Source organism: Felis catus, chromosome E2, assembly GCF_018350175.1.
Source record: "Felis catus isolate Fca126 chromosome E2, F.catus_Fca126_mat1.0, whole genome shotgun sequence".
Classification (NCBI taxonomy): Eukaryota; Metazoa; Chordata; class Mammalia; order Carnivora; family Felidae; genus Felis; species Felis catus.
The window spans coordinates 18,968,816-18,980,875 of NC_058382.1; the positions used below are offsets into that span (position 1 = coordinate 18,968,816).

At 42.4% G+C, this 12,060-nt stretch overlaps 1 non-coding gene across 1 annotated transcript; it reads right to left on the reverse strand.

Moving 5' to 3' along the window:
• Positions 1–1,531: 1,531 nt before the first annotated feature.
• LOC111558194 lies at positions 1,532–1,639 on the reverse strand. Its single transcript, XR_002738776.1, has one exon. It is a non-coding gene; the product is annotated as a U6 spliceosomal RNA (small nuclear RNA).
• Positions 1,640–12,060: the final 10,421 nt, after the last annotated feature.

A 12,060-nucleotide genomic window follows, 5' to 3' on the forward strand; every position in this document is an offset into this window, starting at 1 on the left:
TAGTTAGCAGCAGTGGGTGCTGTTGAGGCTGAATGGACAGGACTTTTGCACCTGGATGTGGGAGAGGAAGGGACTATCTGGTACCTCCACACGTTGAGTCTTGGTGGCTGGAGATGGGGACTCCTCTCCCTGAGGCAGGGAGGGAGGATGAGCATGTATTACTGAACTGAGATGATTATGAAGTCCAAGATATCCCACTTGAACCGGAAACATGAATGCATAGTTCGCAGATAGGAAACCAGAATGGTCAGGCCTCTGTTTGGGGACTAGATGACTTCATTTTTTAAAAATTTTATTTATTTTTGAGACAGAGAGAGAGAGAGAGCACGCACAAGTGGGGGAGGGACAGAGAGAGTGAGGGAGACACAGAATCCGAAGCAGGCTGTAGGCTCTGAGCTGTCAGCACAGAGCCCAACATGGGGCTTGAACCCATGAACCGTGAGATGATGACCTGAGCCGAAGTCTGACGGTTAACCGACTGAGCCACCCAGACGCCCCAGGGACTAGATGACTTCAGACATTACATTCCCTGGGTGTGTTCCTAGACTAGACCAGGTAGCACTTGGCCTATTGTTCCGCTAGGAGTTTAGATATTCTTTTACAGGTAGCATAAATCTATCAAAGAGCGTTTAATGAGGGAGTGAATTTTAGGAAGGGTTATGAATTTTAGGAAGGTCACTCTTTTGGCATTGTAGAGAAATAATTAAGAAATGGTAAGTCCAGTTATAAATCTATTTCGCCAGTCCAGGGGTGTGAACTAAGCCTGGGTCATTAGTAGTGAATATGAAGGGGCAGATTTGAGAGCGTGAAACTCTAAAGGGTTTGGTAATAGAGCAGATGAACTTGAAGACTATTAAATGAATGGTGATGTGCTAACTAAGATAAAAAATAGGAGGAAAAGGGAAAGAAGAACGAGGCTTGATTATTTATGTTAATCAGGGTATAATTTACATATAGTGAAATGCATAGATCTCAAGCGTACAGTTCAACCGATTGGACAAATGCATGTATCTGTGTAAGTCATAGCTCTGTCAAGATATAAGACATTTCCATCACCCCCAAAGAGTTTCCTGTTGCCTCTTCCCAGTGAGTCAGTCCCCTGTCCGGAAGCAACCGTTCCTCTGATTTCTCTCATCAAAGGTATGAGTTTTGCCCATACCTTCCAGGTACTACTCTGTGTCTCGCTTTTCTCACTGAGTGTAATGTTGCTGAGATCACTCTGTTTTTATGTGTATCAGTAATTCATTCCACTTTGTTGCTGGGTAGTTTTCTCTTACGTGACTATGCTACGGTTTATCTCTTTGCCTATGGACACCGGGGCCATTTGGAATTTTGTCACTGATGTAAATAAAACTCCTATGAACATTCTCGTACAAGGCTTTCCGTCGACATACGTTTTTGTTTTTCCTTGGCTAAATACCTAGGAGCGGGATTGCTGAGTTTTAAGTTAAGAAAGTGCCTAGGAGTGTTTGTGTGCCGTTTTACACTCTACCAGCAGAATGTCAGAGTTCTGGTTGTTTCTCATATTCACCAACGCTTGGTGTTGTGGGTCTTTTTGCATATCATCCCTGCAACAGGGGCCATGCTGCTCTTTTCTGTACTGTTCCAGTTTTAGCACCTGTGCTGCCGAGGCGAGCACGTCAGCCTTCTTCATATTAACTATTCTGATGGGTGTATGGAGGTATCTCATTGTGGTTAATTTGCATTCTGCTGATGATTTATGATGTTGAGACCATTTTCATGTGCTCACTGGCCTTTCATATGGTTTTTGTTAATTGTCTATTCAAGCCGTTTATTACTAACTTGTAGAAGCTCTTTATGTATCCTTGATACAAATCTTTTGTCAGATACATATATGTACTGAGAATATTAACTCCAAACTGCAGCTCTCCAATTAATATTCTTTTAAAAAATATTTTTAATCTGGGGCGCCTGGGTGGCTCGGTTGGTTAAGCGTCCGACCACTTCACTCAGGTCATGATCTCATGGTTTGTGGGTTCAGGCCCCGCATCGGGCTCTGTGCTGACAGCTCAGAGCCTGGAGCCTGCTTCGGATTCTGTGTCTCCCTCTCTCTCTGCCCCTTCCCTGCTCATGCTCTGTCTCTCTCTGTCTCAAAAATGAATAAACACTAAAAAAAAAATTAATTTTAGAGAGGGGGGGTGGTGTAGAGAGAGACAGGGAGAGAATCCCAAGCAGGCTCCACACTCCGTGCAGAGCCTGATGTGGGGCTCAGTCCCATAACCCTGAGATCATGGCCTGAGCCGAAATCAAGAGTCAGACATTCAACCAACTGAGCCACCCAGGCACCCACTTAGTAGTATTTAGGCACCCCGGCAATTAATATTCTTAGTAGAGTATTAAATCCTGTGTCCTAGGAAGGTGATTGTAAGTAGATAAACTCTCCCTTCTTCAATTTATATATTCTAGTCCTCTTGATCAAACAAACACTCTAGAATCCAATCTTATAGGTGCTCTCCTGGCTTTTGCTGGCACATGCTAGCTCCCTTTGGGGTACAGTCCCTTTCCTTCCTTATCAGGCCCTATGGGTTATATTGTGGGTCAATCCTAATTTTAAGATTCAGTCACCATTTGGAGATTAAACTCCTGGTGGTTAGGAAGGACAGGTCCTGAGGGTCCACATCCCTGCAGAGATGGGAGTGGGTGGGTGAGTGTTGTCTTGTGGGGGGGCAGCCTCTGTGTGATCTCCACAAGGGGGAGATGAGAGGTTAGCTCTTAATGGGAGGGGGTGAGCTCCTTCTGTAGGCTCAAAGGGCTCAGAGGAATCTGGGTATTCAAGTTTTTCAAGGACATCAATCCAGATAATTCATTCCATTTCTTCTCACTGGGCCCTGACCTAGGTGCAGCAGACCTCCTTCGTTGGGAATGTATCTTTCCGTGGAGTTTGGCTCCTGTGACCATTAAGTCTTGGGACTGGTCCCCGGCTCCTCTGCCTTCCCACAGAGCAGATGAGAGCCTGTTTGTTTACTCCTAAGGAGGCCGTGGTGGTTTTGAGATATGTCTACACATCCTTTGATACTCTTCCCTTCAGGAGGTGGGGCCAAACTGAATAACTGGCTTGCCAGTTTCTCTTTTAATGACATTCTATCAAAAGAGCGGCTAGGTCTGCTTAGAACTCAAATGATCACACACGTGCTTTTCCTCAAGATAACCATTGTACTTCAGTATGTCACAGAAGTGCTTCCTGCATACCTCATACGTCATCTCATAGTATGTATTATATTAAAATGGTTTTTTAAAAGATCTTATTTTTATTTAAAAAAATGTTTATTTTTGAGAGAGAGAGAGAGGGAGAGAGCATGTGTGCGCATGTGTGCACACGCAGGGGAAGGACAGAGAGAGAATCCCAAGTAGGCTCCCTGCTGTCAGCTGGGAGGCCAGCATGGGGCTCACGAACCATGAGATCAAGACCTGAGCCTAAATCAAGAGTCAGTTGCTTGGGGCGCCCGGGTGACTCAGTTGGTTAGGACTCTGACTTTGGCTCAGGTCATGATCTTGTGGTTCATGAGTTCGAGCCCCACATAGGACTCTGTGCTGACAGCTCAGAGCCTAGAGCCTGCTTTGCATTCTGTGTCTCCCTCTGTCTCTACCCCTCCCTCACCTGCTCTCTCTCTCTCTCTCTGTCTCTCTCTGTCTCAAAAAATGAATAAACATTAAAAAAAAAAAGAGACACTTAACTGACTGAGCCACCCAGGCACCCCTTATATTAAAATGTTAAGAAGATTTATATTCAAGGGCAAGATTTAGGAGTATTAATAATATTTACTGCTTCATCAAGACAGGTGCCTCATATTAAAATGTTAAGAAGATGTATATTCAAGAGCAAGATTTAGGAACATTAATAATATTTACTGTTTCATCAAGAACATTCTTGATGAGTAAAACTGGCCCTGTCTCCCAGGCCCCATTGTGAGGGCAGGGCTATGAAGAATACAATGACTCTGACAGTTAGGTGCTGCAGCCTTGATTTGTGCTAGGACACCAGCTCCCCTCTGGTCACATCTGCTCCCCTGCACCTGGGGGAGCAGATAACTGCTATCCTAACTTCTCATGTGCTAGATAAAGTTTTGCCTGCTTTTGAACTTCATATAAATGAAACCACAGAATACGTACTTTTTCGTGCCCAGCTTCTTTTGCTCAACATTATGTTTGTGAGATTCATATGTGTGTGTTGTTGCAGTTTATCCATTCTTATTACTATTTATAATTTCCTCGTATAAATCTTTGTCCCTTCTGTGACCATCGTTCCACTTGGGGTGAGCAGAGCATAATGTATAGAGAAGGTGAATCACTATGTTGTGCACCTGCAACTAATGCAACATTGTATACCAACTATACTCAAATAAAAAAATTAAAGAATACATGCATGTTTCTGTTGGTATTTACCCAGGAGTAGAATGGCTAGGTTGTAAAACACGTGTAAACTCAGCTTCAGCAACTGCTGGTTGCTTTCCTATGATGTTCTTTTTTTTTTTTCTTTTTGAAATAATAAAATTAGATTGGAGAAACAACTTTGATTTATGTATAACAAAATAAGGGCTGTGAAAATGTGTATTAGGTTGGGGAGGCAGTTTGGGGCTACATTGTTCAGAGCCTGAAAGCCATGTGAAGGTCAGGTGGGCTGGGAAGTACAATGAAGAAGGGGCTGGGTTTGAATCCTGGGTCCACTGCTTACACTCTATATCACCTTGGCCAAGTGACTTAACCTTCTTCAACCTTAGTTTCCTCATCTGTAAAATGGGGATAGTACTCACATACAAGGGTTGTTTTGAAGAGTAAATGAATAATGTATGAAAACTTTTTTTAATGTTTTGATTTATTTTTGACAGTGCAAGTAGGGGAGGGACAGAGAGGGGGGCAGAGGATCCAAAGAGGGCTCTGTGCTGATGGCAGCGAGCTCAATGTGGGGCTCTAACTCAGGAACTGTGAAATCATGATCTGAGCCGAAGTCCTATGCTCAACTGACCGAGCCACCCAGGTGCCCCTATGAACATTTCTTAGAAGAGGGCCTGGTACCTAAGACACCCCAAAAATATTATTTTCTTTCCTTTCATTAGTTTCTTACCTTTTATTTGAAGGTATTAGGAGATTGATAATATTTGAGCAGGAAGATATATCCTTAACTGTATATCCTTTAAAGTGTTTAAGAAAATAAAGGTAAGTCTGAGACTGAACCATTAGAGGCACAATCTTGTAGTTTTCTGCTGGTGGGTATATTTTATGCCAAGCACAGAAAGGGAGTGAGTTTCTCAGCTTCTGTTTCAAGATGCTGTTTTGCAGAATACACAGACTCACCCGCGTATTTACAGTGCTTTGAAGAGTAGAGACAACTCACTGCCCTCACCTGACAACAGAATCTATCACAGAGGATGAAGCCCTACAAGGTAAAGAGTAGAGACCAAGATGCAAATAATTGGTCTTTGTCTCAGCTGCAAAGACATGACCATTGCCATCACAGCCAAAAAAAAAAAAAAAAAAAAAAAAAAAGGCAAAAAGTAAAGGGATCTGAAGCCTCAAAGTCCGAGCACCTAACATTGTGAACGTTGATGTCGGGTACAAGAGAGGGTAGGGAACAGCATCGGGATCTTACGTTATACTCACAGATGTTGTAAAAGAATAAGCAGATGGACCTGACTGGAACAAAATGAGGTGACCTAGTAATGCAGGTGTTTTGTCTGGAGGTAAGGGAGGAGTAAGCCAGCTAGAGGGCGTCTTCTGCTTGCCCAGTGGCTATGGGCTGAGTAAAGACTTATCTTCTTTTACCTCATTGAGACACAGAGCTTGAATAAGTCGGCCTGCATTTTGGTTATCTGTGATCTCTTCCAACTAAACAAGGTACGTGCGGCAGTGAACATCCTGGAGATATCCATCCAGGCGCTGTTGTTTGGGGGGTAACTCCGTTCTCAAAGCTTATGTTAAAAAATGGAAAATTCCCTACAGGGAAGGCTGAGTGGATTAGTGACAGTTTCCTCTCATCCTTCAGTCTCCTACCTTGCCAGAATAATCTTCCTAAAATACCACATTGATCATGGGAAGGCCCTCCATTAAACCTTGAAGTAGCTCTTATTGGCTGTAAAATAAATCTCATCCTGGCATTAATGGTCCTCACTGAGTTGAGTCCATTCTGCTCTGAGCCTTCTTTCTGATTTCTCACTAAACCACACTCTCTTCTTTAGCAAAATGAGATTACTCGAGCTTTCACGACTTTTTCAGTTTTTGTGCTTTAATGAATCCTACTCATTCTTCAAGGGCTAATTCACATTCATTTTCTGTCTTCTCTGATGTTTTTTCTTTCCGGTCCAACTTCAAGTGTTTTCCTTCCTGAGAATTTCTATAGCAAATAATTTGTTCATATTTAACAGCTAATCTTGTGGCACCATGTGATGGTAGTTTATGTTAGGCTGTTATTTATATTTTTCTGTTTACTTCTTTATTATTATTTTCTAACTCCAATCAATTTGTGAACTCCTGTCCCTGCTATGAAGTTACATTAAAAAAAAAAAAAATCAAAGGGCATCTGGGTGGCTCAGTCAGTTAAGCGACCAACTCTTGATTTTGGCTCAGGTCACGATCTCAGGGTAATGAGATGGGGCCCTGAGTCGGGCTCTGCACTGAGCTTGGAGCCTGCTTGGGATTCTCCCTCTCCTCCTCTCTGCCCCTCCCTGTCAAAATAAATAAATAAAGCTAAAAATAGTTTTTAAACAATTAAGTTGCTTTTTATGTAAGCAAAATGATTTTATATGAAGCAAATGATTTGCAAGTACTAGGCCCTTAATAAGGGTGGGGGGCTCTTCACCTCACATTTAATAAGGGTGTGTGTGTGTGTGTGTGTGTGTGTGTGTGTGTGTGTTTTAATATAAGTATAAATGAAGATAAAGAAAACTATATACCATAAAACATCAAGGATATCTTACAAAACAAGATTTTCATAAGCAGAAAATAGAACTGGATTTTCCTGGGGCCAGACATGATGTGGTGATGCACAGAACTGAGGATGCTATGTTTTCTGGAAGACCGACCAGTCTTCTAGGAAAACTGTAACATTGGGTAGATTTCTTGATCCAACCAGGAGTCTCAAAGGTGTATTGCTTTCTCATGCCCCCTAGGACTGTAAGTCCTACACATGCTGTAAGTTTTAAGACTTTTGAATAAGTATTGCGCCCAAGAAATCCTTCATTTCATTTCATTTTTATGGTATGCCTGCTACGTTCCAGACACTGAAGCAGGTGTTGGTGACAAGATGGACAAAGTCCCTACCCTTGTAGAACATGTGTTATGGAAGATATGTTCAAAATGAATGTATGTCTATTTTGTTAGGTATCGAGGGAGGAAGAAGGAGACAGTATATAAAATAATTTTGGAGGGAAATGATAGGATGATGGGATAGTAACCGGGTGGGGTGGAGTAGGGATAGTGGCCATGAGTTTACTTTAGGGATAGGGTGGTCAACTACTTTTGTCAAATAAATGTGAGGTGAAGAGCCCTCCTGAATTTAGAGCCAAGAAGACCCGGACTCTATCCGGCTCTGCACTTATGACTTCACATAAGACCCTCAGTATCTCTGAACTTTAGTACCTCACTTGTAAAATGAAGATATCGATAATTGCCTTACAGTGTTGTGCAAATTAAGTGAGATGTTGCCTATGGAATGTTTTATACACACACACACACACACACACACACACATACACACACTGTGTGTGTTTTGGTATAACAGTATAAATATATGTATGTATTTTTTTCATATGTACATATGAAAAAACTAAAATATGATGTTATTCTATTTCTCAAATGACTTCTTGGATTTCATGCAGTGATGATGATTGTGTACCAACCCTTTGGTGGGAACTTGAAGCAGAGACGTGGGCCATATGAGCTCTGGACCGCTTGGATCTTCTGCTTCTCTCATATCTAAACCAGTGTTACTGTTAAAAGCTCATGAACTCATACTTAGTTTAGGCAAACTCAATAGTAAGAAGAAAAGTATGAATGAATATTAACAGTGTTTGAAATTTATAAACTAAATTGTATCAACTCCTAGAATTTTCACTTTTGATTCCTGATTATTTTTGATGTTTGAAAGATGACAGCAGTGTGACTTCCATTTGTAGCAGGCAGGTGCTGCCATCTAGTTTTAGATGTTTGACTGTTGTCTTTGCTCACAGTTGGAACAATGTTTCTGGAGAAACTTTCTGAAATACTAAATAGTGGTTAACATATAGGGTAAAACTCATTTTTCATTTGTAGCTTGTTACAACCTCGTAGGGTTGATTTACCATTATTTTAATTATGTGGCATGTTTTTCTTTTTAATTTTACTTGTTTATTTTGAGAGAGAGAGAGTGAGAGCAGGGGAGGGGCAGAGAGAGGGGGAGAGAGAGAGAATGCCAAGCAGGCTCCATGCTGTCAGCGCAGAGCCTGATGCAGGGCTCGAACGCACAAACTGTGAGACCGTGACCTGAGCCAAAACCAAGAGTCAGACGCTTAACTGACTGGGCCACCCAGGTGCCCCAATTGTGTGACATATTTCATATCTTTGGTTTAACTTTTGACTCAACTATTCTAGAGCACGGGAAAGTCTGTTTTAGGACAGGAAGGTGTGTGGTGGACTGAATATAGAGTTGTCCACAAAGTGCACTGTTTTGGCCATGGTGGTATTACAGACAACTCCAAACACCCAATTTTCAAGTATTTAAAGACCATTTTTAGTTGTGGCTCAGGATGGAAAGTGCAGTTATTGGAGTGGATTAAGTTTTGATCAGAGGCAAGCTTATGAATGACATTCCAGGTTCCAGAGTGGCCAGCAAGCTCTGGTGGTGGTTTTCTTTTTTCTTTTCTTTTCTTTTCTTTTCTTTTCTTTTCTTTTCTTTTCTTTTCTTTTCTTTTCTTTTCTTTTCTTTTCTTTTCTCTTTTCTTTTTAAATTTGTTTTTTAATGTTTATTTATGTTTGAGACAGAGAGAGACAGAGCATGAGCGGGGGAGGGATAGAGAGAGAGGGAGACACAGAATCCGAAGCAGGTTCCAGGCTCTGAGCTGTCAGCACAGAGTGACGCGGGGCTCGAACTCACGAGCCATGAGATCATGACCTGAGCCGAAGTCAGACGCTTAACTGACTGAGCCACCCAGGCGCCCCACTGGTGGTGGTTTTCTGCCCCTCTGCCTCACATTGTAGGACTTTCTGTTCCGTACTGTTTTCCTTTAGTTTCTGGGTGACACCAATCTCCTTCCTCTAGGTTCGGCATTCATGCCATTTCTTTTGCTGGCAACATTCTTGCCTCTACTCTGGTTTATCTACTTGTTATTTTTTGGAAATTGAAAATGCACAGCAAGGTCAAAGAAGAAAGCAACAATCATTTACACTCCTACCACTTAGAGGACTAGGTCCTGCCAACGTGTTTGCCTGTTTGCTTTAAATATCACTTTTAAAGTAGAATCACTATCAGTTTATGTGATACTGTGATTTATAAGAAATACCTCTTTTGAAAAAGAAATATGTATTTTGTCATTCAGATAGTCAAATATATATTACTGATATATTTGTTTTTTGTCCATGGTTCCTGGATCACAGCTCCCCAAACACTTGGAATTTCCTAAGCGGTGATAGCTTAAAGGTTTTTCTTATACTATGTTAATAAAGTGACTTTCGGAAAGCACCTAAGGATGAGGGCTGGGTTGCCAGAAGAAGCAACTGTGTAATTAAAGGCTTGGGACTTTCAGTCTCACCCCAGCCCTCTAGGGAAGGGAGAGGAGCTGAAGGTTGGATCAGTTGCTGGTGACCAATGATTTCATCAGTCATGCCTATGTAATGAAGCCTCCATAAAAACCCAGAAGGATGGGGGCGCCTGGGGCCTAAGTCAGTTAGGCGTCTGACTCTTGGTTTCAGCTCAGGTCATGATCTCGCGGTTTTGTGAGTTCGAGCCCCACGTCGGGCTCTGAGCTGACAGTGTGGAGCCTGCTTGGGATTCTCTGTCTCCTCTCTCTGTGCCTCTCTCCTAGTTGCGCCATCTTTGTCTCTTTCAAAATAAATAAATAAACTAACAAAAATCCCAGAAGGATGGGAGTCCAGGGAGCTTTACTGTTGATGAACGCATGGAAATTTGGGGGAGAGTGACATGCTTTGAGAGGGCATGGAAGCTCTGTGCCCTGTCCCCGCACCTTGCCCTGTGCATCTCCTCTATCCGGCTGTTCCTGAGTTCTATCCTTTTATAATGAACTGGTAATCTAGTAACTAAACTGCTTCTCTGAGTTTTGTGGATTGCCCCAACATACTAATCCACCCAAGGCAGGGGTCATTGGAGCCTCTAATCTATAACCTGTTGGTCAGAAGCCTGGGTGATAAACTGGGTTTGCAACTAGTGTCTGAAATTGGGGGTGAGCTAAGTTCTCCAAGAACTTAACCTGTGGAATCTGGCGCCATCCCCGGGTAGAAAGTATCAGAATTGGGGTGCCCGGCTGGCTCAGTCAGTTGGGCGTCCGACTTCAGCTCAGGTCATGATCTCATGGTTTGTGAGTTCGAGCCCCTCATCAGGCTTTGTGCTGACAGCTCAGAGCCTGGAGCCTGCTTCAGATTCCGTCCCTCCCCTGTTCGCGCTCGCTCACGCTCTCTCAAATATAAAATAAAAAAAAACATAAAAAAAGTATCAGAATTGAGTTGAATTGTGGGACATCCTGCTGGTGTTCCAAAAATTGGTGCCGTAAAGGAATCCCACTCCCACTACAGTGGAAATTGGGTCCCAGAACCTTTTAATTTGATAACGATGTTTGTTTATTCTACAGAGTTCAAATAATACAGAAAATGGCAATGATAAAACTAAAATATATATATATATAACCCTTTCCATTGCCCATCAGCCAGAAATAACCACCATTAAATAAGCATTAAACATTGTTTATTAACATTAAGCTTCTTTTTTTAATTAAAAAATTTTTTTTAATTTTTTTTTTTTTTTGACAGAAAGAGACAGAGTGCAACTGGGGGAGGGGCAGAGAGAGAGGGAGACACAGAATCTGAAACGGGCTCCAGGCTCTGAGCTGTCAGCACAGAGCCCCACGCGGGGCTCGAACTCACGGACCGTGAGATCACGACCCGAGCTGAAGTCGGACGTTCAGCCAACTGAGTCACCCAAGTGCCCCTCTTGTGTTTTTTCTTTGAAAACCTCTTTTCCATTTGCTGGGTTTTCACAGCAGGGTCACCAATCATCCTATCCCCTAACCTCCATAGCCATCTGTTTCTCTCTAATTGCTTTAATTTCTTTTACTTTTGAGTCTTTGTTCACTGCCATTTCTATAAACCCCCTTTCTCCCATCTGTCATAAATGTGATAATTGGCTGTGTTCTAGTTTGTTGCCATTTCTATTGTATTGACTTGTTCTGTAATGTTTTGGTCCTCAGTTTTAGTAAGCCTGCAATCTTTCTTTTCATACCATTCTGTTGTTTTTCATCTTGTCCTTGAGCATTATTGAATTCTTGTTCTTTCCGACTTGGATTGTGAGAAGCAGCGTGGGGAAGTGTTCCTCTGTTCCTTGAGTTCATTTTCTTCAGGGTGAGTTTTGTAGGCTAAGTTCCTGGGAGTGTGTTTGCGTATTGCATGCTGTTCCCGTTCAACCTGCTCCTGCTTGGGTGACTCTGCACATGCGCAGGCCGGCCCCTCTGCTCCTGAGGTCACTCGGTGAGGTGACTGTTTGACAGTCTTTCTATAGCATCTGGGCAATTTGTTTGCCGCAGGAGCCTCAGAGTGAGAGCTGGATATTTCCTGTGATGTCCAGTTGTTTCTGTGCCTTGAAGGAGTGGTGGATGAAGCTGGTGTGGGGTTTGGGGGGGGGGGTTTGCTCAGGTGAGGGCTTGACCTGTAAACGTAGTAGAGATGTCATTACTCCCCAGAATGACCTGTAGGGTTAATTCAATTCCTATTAAAATCCCAGCACAGTTTTCTTTCTAGTTGTAGATGAGCTTATTCTAAAATTTTTATGGAAAGTCACAGGCTCAAGAATAGCTAAAATGATTTTTTAAACATTTTTTTTATGTTTTTTCATTTTTGAGAGAG